Raw genomic sequence first — 11,105 nt, 5'->3', positions numbered from 1 at the left:
ATATTTATGTGTTTTTTTAAACCCAAATGAATTTAAAAGAAAAATGGCTGTGGGGAGAATTCTGAGTTCTTTCTTGATAGCAAATAACTAACAAGTATTATTAGGCACCTCCCAGATGTTGAGCGCTACGTGAGGCCTGGAAATAAAGATACATGAAAAGCATAAGTATCTATTTCATAAACAAAAATTATGAAAGGCATTCCTTGGGTAATTTGCATTCCAATTCAGAAGACAGACGTGAGGTCGAGACGTGATAGGAAAATGACAAGAAGTAAGGGAGGGGCCAGACATCAGAAACGACAGAGAGCTGGTGATGTGGGGACTCTTTGAGCAAAGTTCAGAGAGGAGGTAAGTTGGCCCTAACATTTGGGAAGAAAAATCTGAATTAAGGGAAAAGAGCTGAGAGTGAGGATGTTCCCATGACAGGACGGACAAGAAGAGAATACTAATGAGACCCACTCCCACTTCATGCTGAGTGTGGTAGATTATAAAAATGCTTACAATTATTCGCCTCTCTGCATTCACTTCCTTGCAATGTGACATTGCAGCTCCTCCCCTCAAGATATGGGGTCTAGTTCCCTGCTCCTCGAATCTGGGTAGTCTACGTGACCGGCATTAGCCAAAGGGGCATTAACCGACGAAATAGAGGCAGAGGTTGGAAAAGGACTTAAACGTCGTGGCTCGTCCCCTTGCTGCACTTGGAACCATGAGACCACCATGCCCATGAGCCTGCACTAACCTACCGGAGAGGTTCCAGGGGGTAGAACTGGGGCCCTCTGGCCAAACAACATGTCAACCAACCACCAAACCTCCGAGAGGGATCCTTCTTGATGATCCACCCCACCAGATGATTGCGGACGCATAAGGCAGCATAGCAGAGAAGCCATACTTAGCCGACACACAAAAGTGAGAGCTAAATAACATAGGTACTATTTTAAACCACTGAATTTGGGGGTGGCTTTTTATATAACGACAGCTGATGCACTGGGGAGTAGCTAGGTTTTTATGGAGGACGGTATGATCTCGAAGGGCCAAAAATAAGTTGGGTGGTCAAGAGAAATGAAGGTCCTGAACGTGAGGAGGAGCAAAAGGCAACCAAGAGCCCTGGGAGGTTCCCTGGCAGAGGGGTCCTTTGAAAAGAGCAGCATCTTAAGCAGTGAATGACAGACCGGAGGGGAGAGCTGAGCGTGGAGAAGCCCAGCCCGCGGGGGATCAGGGCTTGTCCAAGGGGGCATTTCAGAGGAAGGAATCGCAGAACATTAAGACAGGCAAGCTTTAGAGTAGGAAAGGATGGTTTCCAAGATGCCTCCGGAGTTTATCCTTTTGAAGCCTGGGAAAAACCACGATGTCCAAGACACAGCAAGGAAAGTGGGGATGGACAGGCAATCAAGTACGATTCGGTCAGAAATTTCATGGTTGCAAAAAAAAAAAAGTGAAACTCACTTAAAATTGTCATGTCCTGGGGGAATCCGAATCAGGGTATCCTGCAGTGTACAGGGGGGAGCTGACCATCCTAGCCTTAGAAAGTGCAGGGAAGGGGCTAAGCTGGGAGGTCTCTGCAGCAAGATGCCGTGGATTTGCACCCCACTGTGCCATCTTGGGATGCCCTTGTCCTCCACTGAGTTCAGATTCTGGAGAGTGAGGAACTGATAGGGCCATGGGCCACCCAACAGATTAGCTCCTGGGTCAAGTGTCCCTGCGTCCTTACCTACCAATCAGCTGTGGAGGAAGACGAGCATGATTAGTACCTAGGGTGTATTCCCCAGAGCCGCAAAGAGGCAGATGAGGGGTAGGGAGGAAATGATGAGCCTGTCCATAAAACAGGCGGGGAGAGTGGAATGGGGTCTAAGCAGGCTACTGGAAGGGAAAGTAAGAACTCCAAATGTAGATGTCCTGGTGGAAGTTTGAAACACAGTGCTAACAGGCCTAGGCTTCAGCAGTGAGCGCCTATGAGGGAAGGTGGACACCAGCAAACAATGACGAATTCATCTTCAAAGAGAATGGAGGGAGGAGAGCCCAGGGCAGAGACCAGGAGGCGTGGGCAATGCCTATAGATGTGAAAGGAGAAAGGGGAACCCACTAAAAGAGAAAGGGCAGTGTGAAAGAGTCTTCGAGAAAAGTGGTATGGAAATCGAGGCTCTACCCTGTCTCAGCAAATGCAGGTCAAAGAGACCAAGGACCATGAAACCAATTCTTCATATGTTCAGGTGATAACTGGTGACTTTTGGGAGAAGAAAATAGGAGAATGGTTTAACCCTTTCCCTCCAGGGAAGGCAAGAAGTAAAACCATGGGAAGAGTCTGGAGGCAAACTCACACCAGCTGAGTTGGGACTACACAGAAAGCAAAGGGGCTGGTTTTCTTGGAGGGCATAAAGATGGAGAGCGAGAGAACTGGGGGTACCTTCCAATGGCCACAAGTCAACCCGATGAATGTCTTCGGGGAAAACAGCACCCGAATCCAAAGGCTGCACAGAGAGACTTTAGCTTTCTGTGTCACCCGTGGAGGTGTCATCCTACGGTTCTGGACCCATTTCCAAAGAGACTGGCTAAGACACGTGTGATTCGCAGAGTCCAAGTTTCTGTAAAGCATTTAGTCAAGCGCTTTGGTAACAATCGAGTCCAGTGGACATGCCCTTACTGCTCATGGGGATGCCCCTGGGGCTTCCTTCAGTGCAGTTAATTTCCAGGACATGGCGCCACTAAATATTAGCATGTCCCCTCGTGTTAATGGCAAATGGCAAGAGGCTCTCATAATTTAGATATTTTTATGGCTGTTCTGTGGAAGCTAATTTTGTCTAACAAAACCCCATTAAGTTTTAGCTCTATCCTTTTCCCTTCCTCCAACTCCCAGAACTGGGACTTATATGTTAATTGCAGCCAGTCTATGCTAATTAGATTTCATTTCTGTTTCTTAAAGAGACAGATGCCACCAGGCCCTGCCCCAGTCATCCCTCCCTCCCACCTCTGTAGCCAGCTTTTCAGAGGTTAAACTCCAGACTGGATGAAGAATTCACTTAAGGCTCACACTTGAAGTTGGAAAGCAAAGGGGTCAGGTGCTTCCCTATTCCTCACAACTTCCTTTGAAGACGAAACGCTTCTTTTCCATGAAATTCTAAGTGTAGCATTTCTAATTGAGAAACAAATCAAAACACTATTAGATTCCTTAACTACACACAAAACTCGACGAAACACCCCAAGGCCTACTATAACCATTGCTTTGAACAGAAGACCCTCAATTCTAGAGCTTTCATCTGCGCTGTGACAAGTTCGGGCTCATCACTGTGGGCTGAGTAAGGATTTACGGGACAAGAACTGCCCAAAGAAAAGAGTAACTTCCTATATTAATGCTTGGTTCTGTTCACTGAATGAGTGCCTTCTAGGAGCTCGATAGGCATTCGGGAGGATAGAACGATGGACAAGACAAAGATCCTACTCACAGAGGTGTCCAGTCCAGTGGGAAGACATAATCACAATGCTATAAAATAAGTTACCTGCCATTTACCAAGCACGACTGTGAACGCAGCGTATGGTCATAACCCCATTTTAATCATCACAGCAGTAGCATGAGGTAAATATGTTTACGCCCATGATACAGATGGGGAAGTTGAGGTTTAGAGAGGCAGAGTGTATCAGTTACCTAGTGCCACAAATAATGGTGTGCAGCCAGCCACCACAAAGCTCAGTGGCATACCATAATCAGCCTTATTTAATTTAAATTGAGCATGGGCCTATGGATGTGGTAGGACGTTCTTCTTCAAGATGTGGGTCATCTTGGCTTGGCCGCAGGCTGAGTTCAAGTCTGTTCTGTGTGTATCGCACCCTCTCTGGACCCAACAGCTAAACTGGGGTATGTTCTGCTCATGGTAATGGGAGAAGCACAGAAGGACAACTAGAAACACATGATGCCTTCGAAGGCCTTTGAAGGTCTACACTCAAACTCATACTGTCACTGTCACCCATACTCCATGAACCAATTCAAGTCACATGGCCGAGACTAATGTCAATGGATAAGGAAGTGAAAGAAACTGCAAAGCCACATAGAGAAGGCTGTGAATTTGTAATTCTCATAGAAAGAGGGTATGAAAACTTAAAAGCAGTGATCTAATCTGCATGCACAGATCCAAACTGGTAGAACTGGCATTCGAACTTGGGGTGATCAGGTCCCAAAGCCCATCCTTCTAACCACTCTGCTGCATGCAAACACCGAACAATAATGAAGCTGGGCAGTAGCAAACGAAGAGAAAGGACACATTTTGATCGGGGGACTGGGTCAGGCTTCACAGAGGACACACCGGGGCGTAAGGGTGACGAGGATTCTTGATAGGCAGAGGCGCGGGTTCGGGCCCTGCTGCTGGAGGAAGCAGCGCGAGGATGGATGGAAGGCCGTGAGTCACCACGAGCCTAGAGTGGAGGGTCCCAAGGGATGACAGGGAGTATGAGAGCTGAGCGTTGGGAAGCTGAGTTCAGGGTGGGATTCTGAGCACCAACCCGTGATGTGATCACATCTGGAATCTCTTAGGCCAGCTCTTCGCAAACCTCACGGCACGTACGAATCCTCCGAGAATCTTGTTAAGATCCAGATTCGGATTCGGTAAGTCCTGGGTGTGAGGCCTGAGATTCTGTATTTCTAACACGCTCTCCGGTGATGCCGATGCTTCTGTCTCACACTCGAAGGAGCAGGCAGTGAGCAAACAGGCTGCCAGCCATTCAAGGTCAGGGATGAGGTTTTCTGTCTCTTTGTTTCCACACAACATCTCTCGTGCTGGCAGATACATAACAGACCCACCACTGTGGGTTGGATGCTGCTGCTGCTGCTGTTTTCCCTTCTAATCGACCTCCTTGCCCTCCCCCAAGTCTTCCCCACTCAGCGGTAAAAAGCCAAGGCTCTCGGACACCTTGTTGGGTTAACTGCCGGCACACCTATGCTTTAACTGGTTTTCTCGGAAGGGAGAAAAACAAAGTGCGGCAGAAAAGCAACCTTCTATTACTGGAGGTCTACACAGATTCATTAGAGCTTTGGGGAAGCCATCAGAAGTTGATTGTGCTTGAAGGGGTTGCTCGTCTCCTCCCATTTCCTAATTTGATTTCACGGCTCTGCAATGAAGTCAGAATTAGAGCCACATTAAAGACGGGAAGAGGGAGGAAAAAAAAAAAATCCCACCAGCAATCAAGTTCTGAGACTTGCAAGGTGCCTTCTTCTCTCTGTCTCCCCGAGGAATCACCCATTTTACGAGGGTGAAGGTGACCTCAAGAGAGACCACAGGCTGAAAACGCACGGCTTTAAAGTTACTCACAAAGCAGAGGGAAGATGGATTACTGAGAAGGTGCACACTTGTGGGCAGGGGGCTCTGGGAAAAGGCGAAATTCTGGAAGTCCTACTTCAGTTAGGGCTCCCCTTGGGAATAGGTTTTTGTTTTTGTTTTTGTTTTTTGGTACCAGGTGAATGGCACCGGGGCTCATGCCTCAGGATGTCCCAACCCTCAGAGGTGTCCTTGAGTTTAGTTAATGGTCACAGAGTCATTCCTTTCTGTTCAAATAGTCCCGGCGCCTACAGTAGATGTTGTTGATACCCTGCCCTCATGCCCTTGGCACTCGCTCCTACAGCCTGTGGGTGTTTACGGCGAGCACCTGTTAAGGATTCTATTCATGGGACTATGTTCGGGACTCAAGGCAAGCTGGAGTTTCTACTCTGGGAAGCAGTCCTCCACCAAAGGGTTGGTGGATAAGTACCCCAGCTTCCTCACCTCTTGGGTGGGATAACTCCGGGGACATATTCTACACTGTCTCCCAGGGGCCCCCGGCTGGACTGAGCTCCAGGGGGGAGCCCACAGAGACCACCTGTGTCCCCTCTTACCCTGTATCACCTCTTCATTCCTCTATCAGAGCGTCCTGGGATTAATTTTCAAATAACCTACTTGCACTCACATTTTTGTCTCAGGTTCTGCTGCTGGGGGAAGCTCAAATGAAAACAGTGTCCCAAATTTCTTCCATGAAATTGCCTCCACTCCAGGCTGGCAAGGAGTTGGGGTTCAGGAAGGAGCAGGGCTTTCTGAGTGAACATGTTATGAGTGAAAGGTGGGGGAGGAACTCAGGACAGTCCCCCAGGCAAGGATGGGAGTAGGGGGTGTGTTGGGGAGACGTGGGAACTAGGTGTGGGAGGCGCAACACGAGTCAATGATGGCCAAGTGGAAAGGTGCCAACTCATCCGTCATCGCAATTCTGCTTAGAGCTTATCCTATTCTTGGGTTTTCACTGCAAAATGGGAAAGATTAATGGGTTCCCATAAGACATAGGATTTGAGTTTTGCCTTGCCTCTTCCTGGGTGTATATCCTCGTCATTTTAGTTTTCTAAGCCATACTGTCCTTGGATGTGATTGGAGATAACGATGCCCATTGATCCAAGCTGCATGGAGCTTGGGCTCTGTGGGCCTGGGTATAAACCCAGATTTGCCCTTTACTTGCTGCGTGGCCTTTGGGCAGCTACCTAACACCCTGGGGACCATTTATTTATAAAAGGGAGAAATAACATTAATTTGAGTCACACGAACCAGCCTGTGTTTGATATTTTGAGGTACAGACATGGCGATTTCATATGGTTTAACCTAAGACCTGCCTGGCAGCGTTGATGTGAGGATTTAAAATATCTGAGGGGCGCCTGGGTGGCTGTTGGTTGAGCATCTGACTCTTGATTTTGGCTCAGGTCATGATCTCAGTCCTGGGGTCAAGCTCTGGGTCAGGCTCCATGCTGGGTATGGAGTCTGCTGGAGGTTCTCCCTTTCCCTCTGCCCTTCCCACACACCCCTGCATGTGCACACACACGTGCTCTCTAAAATAAAATAAAATAAAATAAAATAAAATAAAATAAAATAAAATAAATAAAATATCTGAAAAGCACCTAGTGGACGGACATGCACACAACGAGCACCCAATGTACCATTACAACCGTGGTGACTATTATCGTTGAGGGACACCTTATGGTGACCACGCCGCAGAAAGTATCGAACCCTACTCAGATTTTGAGTAAATAACAATAATAGCAGCCCACAGCCCAAAGACCCTGTCTACCTGTCTGACCACCGGCCACAATCACTGGACATCCAGATGTTGGGAGAACAACGCGGGGCTCTGCGCATTTCTGAGCTCCCTGTAGAACACAGGTGGGTTTTTTTGTTGCTGTTTGTTTGTATTTCCAAATGTCATACTGAAACCATTGTGAATAAAAGAATAAGAGATGATTTCAGCTTCCACCTTTTGTGATGCTCGGGTTTAAAAAATGAAGGAGGGCCCAGCAAAATTAACTTTATCATTTTAAGGAACAACCATGGAAACAGCCGTCGTGAATATATTCATTATTATACAACGCCGAGCGCTGTGCACCAGTGCGCGCAGCATCTGTCTGCTCGCTAATTCTCCCGTTATTATTACCCACTGAAAGGGCAGGCGGGAGAGAATTCCAGGCAATCTCCCTCGGCAGAGCTTTGCAGGTTTCACGGAGCACTCACAACTCCCCCAAACGTGCTCCTTGAGCATTTGGCTTGCTAATCTTGTTGACGTGACAGAAAAAAAAAATCGAAAATAGCTAATGGCTTTAATTTTCTTATACCTGACAGCTAACCAATTCATCCCATCCTAAACAGTTACTCATCTAATTCCCCCTTCTCTCTCTCTCTCTCTCTCTCTCTCACACACACACACACACACACACGTGTGCACACATGCATGCACACTCTTTTCCAAACCTGTCACTCACACCCGTGTGTGTGTGTGTGTGTGTGTGTGCGCGCGCGCGTGTGTGCGATCGGGCTTAGTTTTATTTCTTTGCCTCTCAGGAAGGTCACAAATCACAGATGGAAAGAGTTTCTCAGATGGCAAGCAGGGCGGGACAGACAGAACTGTCTCGCCGAAGTCCTCTGGCAACCAGGCACAATCTGGGCAGCATGCGGTATAGATCACTCAAGGTGACCACTGGGAATAAGACGGAGAAACGGTGGAGTCGGGCCTGGGAGGCAGATCTGGGGAGTGTCTGCTGGGCTGCACAGCCTGCTGGGAACAGCTGCCCCTGCGGACTGTTTCCAGGAGACCCAGAAGCCCAGGGCAGGCGGGAGGATCTGGGAAGGGCACCAGGTACAACTGTGTCAAGATCCAGAATCGTGGAGAGCACGTCGGGAGGAATTTGGTGAAGAGGCATTTAGAATTCATCGCTTCTCTTTCCTTCCCCTCCCCTGGTTCCCACTGCTGGTTTAAACTCTTAAACTGGAGCCAGGGCTGCGCGTGTGAGCAGGAAAAGTGTAAGAGCAGCAGCTGCTGTAGCTGCACCAGATGATGTTACACTACCCTTTGTGTGCGGTGTGTGTACGTGTGCACGTGTGCGCGTGTGCGTGTGTGCATGTTAGGGGTGGGATGGTTCTGCATTTTAAAGGGATGGATTAATGGCTAAATGGCTGTTCTATGCTTTAAAGGGCCAGCTGTTTAGCAGTTAGTGTTACAAGATTTATCTCTCGGAATGGTTTTTTAAATCACCCCCCGCTCCCCGGCTGGAGGCGTGTTGTCACTGGAGAAGAGAAACACTGTCTGGGTGCAGGAAACGCATCCAAGGGAGCATCTTCGACCGTGTCTGTAAAGTAGAAGCCTGGACGATGCCTCCGTCCGAGTGGCCTCTCTACTTTTCTTCCATGTCCTGGATTACCTGGGTAACAGGGGCTCTGCTCAAAAACACGGAGGCTCATTTACAAGCTCCCCTCATTTATATTTGCATGATCTCTGCCTTCCGTGTTCCTGTTTGCCTCAGGCTTGGAGCAGTCCCGGTGCCACCGCTGTTACTCTCCCACCCCAGGTATACCTGTTCTCAATTCTGTCCTCTGCCCCCTACGTCCCCCTCAGGCCCAGAACCTTCCATGTCTACCTCTTCACAGGCCATTCCAATGCTTTCTGCCTTCCTCTCCAGACGCCTTTGTATGCCCTTTGGATAGTCACAGAAGTCTCTTCCTCCAGAAAGCCTTCCCTCTCTCCCTCCCCTGAGCCTCAAAGTCTCTAAGCACAAGCCTCCCCCCCCCATCCCGCACCTGCCCCCAGAGATGCCATGCCGAAGAGCAGGGCCCCGTCCTTTCCCGGTGCTCTCCTTCCTGTCTTCTGAAGGCAGGGTCCTCATCCTTCTTTTCTTTCTTGCCCTCATCTACCTACAGCCTGCCTCCAGCTTGGGAGTGGGGTGTCCAGGGACTCCCCATGATCGATGACAGCCGACTGAGGGGCAAACCACAAAACAACTGGAACAAATCAGCCAAGGCCAAACATTAAATGCCTCTGGCAACCTCTCCTCTTGGGCCTCTCTCTCAGGCCCCAGAAATGCTAAAGGTTCACGTTGTAAAACCCAAACTCCCAGATCCTCGAAGCATCATTTTCAGCCCAAAGGAGACACCCAACCCGGCCTAATACTCGTGTATTCCTGGGCCTCCGTGAGTCAGAAAAATGCCCCCCACCACCACCTCAGGGGCTTTTACTTTCACTCTCCTCTGACTGTCCCATGAGTGATGGTCAAATCGATGGTTCAGAAGGTTCTAAGGGAGAACTGGGTCTTCCCTGGAACTGGAGGTTATCGGCAGCCAATTCTGGGCTCCTGATCCGAAGGAGCTGGGGATAGGTTCCAGCCCCTGAGGCGGAGGCCAGAAGACTTCACACTTCCAACAACCACAAGCCAGGGTTTCCTACCCAGAGCAGAAGCAGCCTGAGCCGCAACCCGCCCGCACGTGTCCCGGATGGGATTTGCCCTCGCGGAAGCAGCTACCGGGAACCTATTCTTTCCAAAGGCTTGTCTTTCTCTCTTGAATGAGCACCCATATTCAAACACGGGACTTGGTGTCACAGACACATCATGAAGGGATTCTCCGCTTCGCAAAATCCTCACTAACGGACTTTTTTGACTGTGAGCTACGTGGCCCCCCACACCCTGTCTTAGCCTGTTCTAGAAGGCAAAAGAAGGTAGAAGTTGAGCCCACTGACAAGAGAAACTGCCAGCATTAGGCTCCTTCCTAACACTACCACTGACTGGCTGCGTGACCGGAAGCAAGCTCCCTCTCCTCTCTGTGCCTCAGTCTCTGCATCTGGTAAATGGGGGACAATGATCCCGACTGCCTCATAAGGTTAGTTTGAGGACCAAGTGTGAGCATTCAGGCAGAGCGTGTGGCACGGTGCCGGGCACACAGTGAGCACCTGCAAAGCTTGGCTGTGACTGGAATTATGATTTTTCAAACCAACGATCACTCTGCACTTGGTCTGGGGGAAGGAACGAGGTCAAATAGGCTGATCACTTACCATGGTGAAAAGGAACAGATTTAGCCCGAAAAGACGCTGAGCAAATGGTTCACTTCAACCTTTTATCACATTGAACACCTACGATCTCTGAACCTCGTTTGGAGGTGGATCATTTTTTTTAAGATTTTATTTATTTGACAGAGAGAGAGACAGCCAGCGAGAGAGGGAACACAAACAGTGGGAGTGGGAGAGGAAGAAGCAGGCTCCCAGTGGAGGAGCCTGATGTGGGACTCGATCCCAGAACGCCGGGATCACGCCCTGGGCCGAAGGCAGACGCTTAACGATTGAGCCTCCCAGGCGCCCCTGGAGGTGGATCGTTAAACACAACTAGAATAGCAGGGCAACATCGTCATCCCTTAAATATTGTGCATTTGTGGGGAAAGGGAATAAAGGAATTCGGATGCAAATCCAGTGTTTTTGTCTATTTAGATTCTGCTTCCTGATTTCCCTCCGGGACACCAAGTGTTCCCCCACTCCCAGGACTACGACTTGGGCAGGGCCCTGAGGCAGAGTGCTGGAGATCACTGCTCCGAGCCCCGATGATGCCTTCTCTTCCCTACTCCGGGTTCAACGGGCATCAAGACAGCAGCCTGAAATCAGCCATGGTGGGGGTATTTATACCACTGAACTTGGCCAACACTACCCATGAGCATCTCCCTCCCCCTACTCCAGAGCCCGTCATGAGACGCTTACCAGCGCACCCCTGGGCTTCCCCTGCCATGCAGACATATGACCCAAGGACAGCCAGTCAGCATATTCCAACTTCCTGGCTACAGTGATAGGTTCAGAGAGGGATG

The 11,105-nt window shown here is 49.4% G+C and overlaps 1 long non-coding RNA gene across 1 annotated transcript; it reads left to right on the top strand.

Moving 5' to 3' along the window:
- Positions 1 to 8,075: 8,075 nt before the first annotated feature.
- Positions 8,076 to 10,715, top strand: LOC130543475 (uncharacterized). The gene is made up of 2 exons (XR_008958856.1): positions 8,076 to 8,288; positions 9,183 to 10,715. It is a non-coding gene; the product is annotated as an uncharacterized LOC130543475 (long non-coding RNA).
- Positions 10,716 to 11,105: the final 390 nt, after the last annotated feature.

The sequence above is a fragment of the Ursus arctos genome, chromosome X, assembly GCF_023065955.2.
Source record: "Ursus arctos isolate Adak ecotype North America chromosome X, UrsArc2.0, whole genome shotgun sequence".
Classification (NCBI taxonomy): Eukaryota; Metazoa; Chordata; class Mammalia; order Carnivora; family Ursidae; genus Ursus; species Ursus arctos.
The sequence above is the reverse complement of the archived record's forward strand: the minus strand, read 5'-3'. Positions and strand labels throughout refer to the sequence as shown.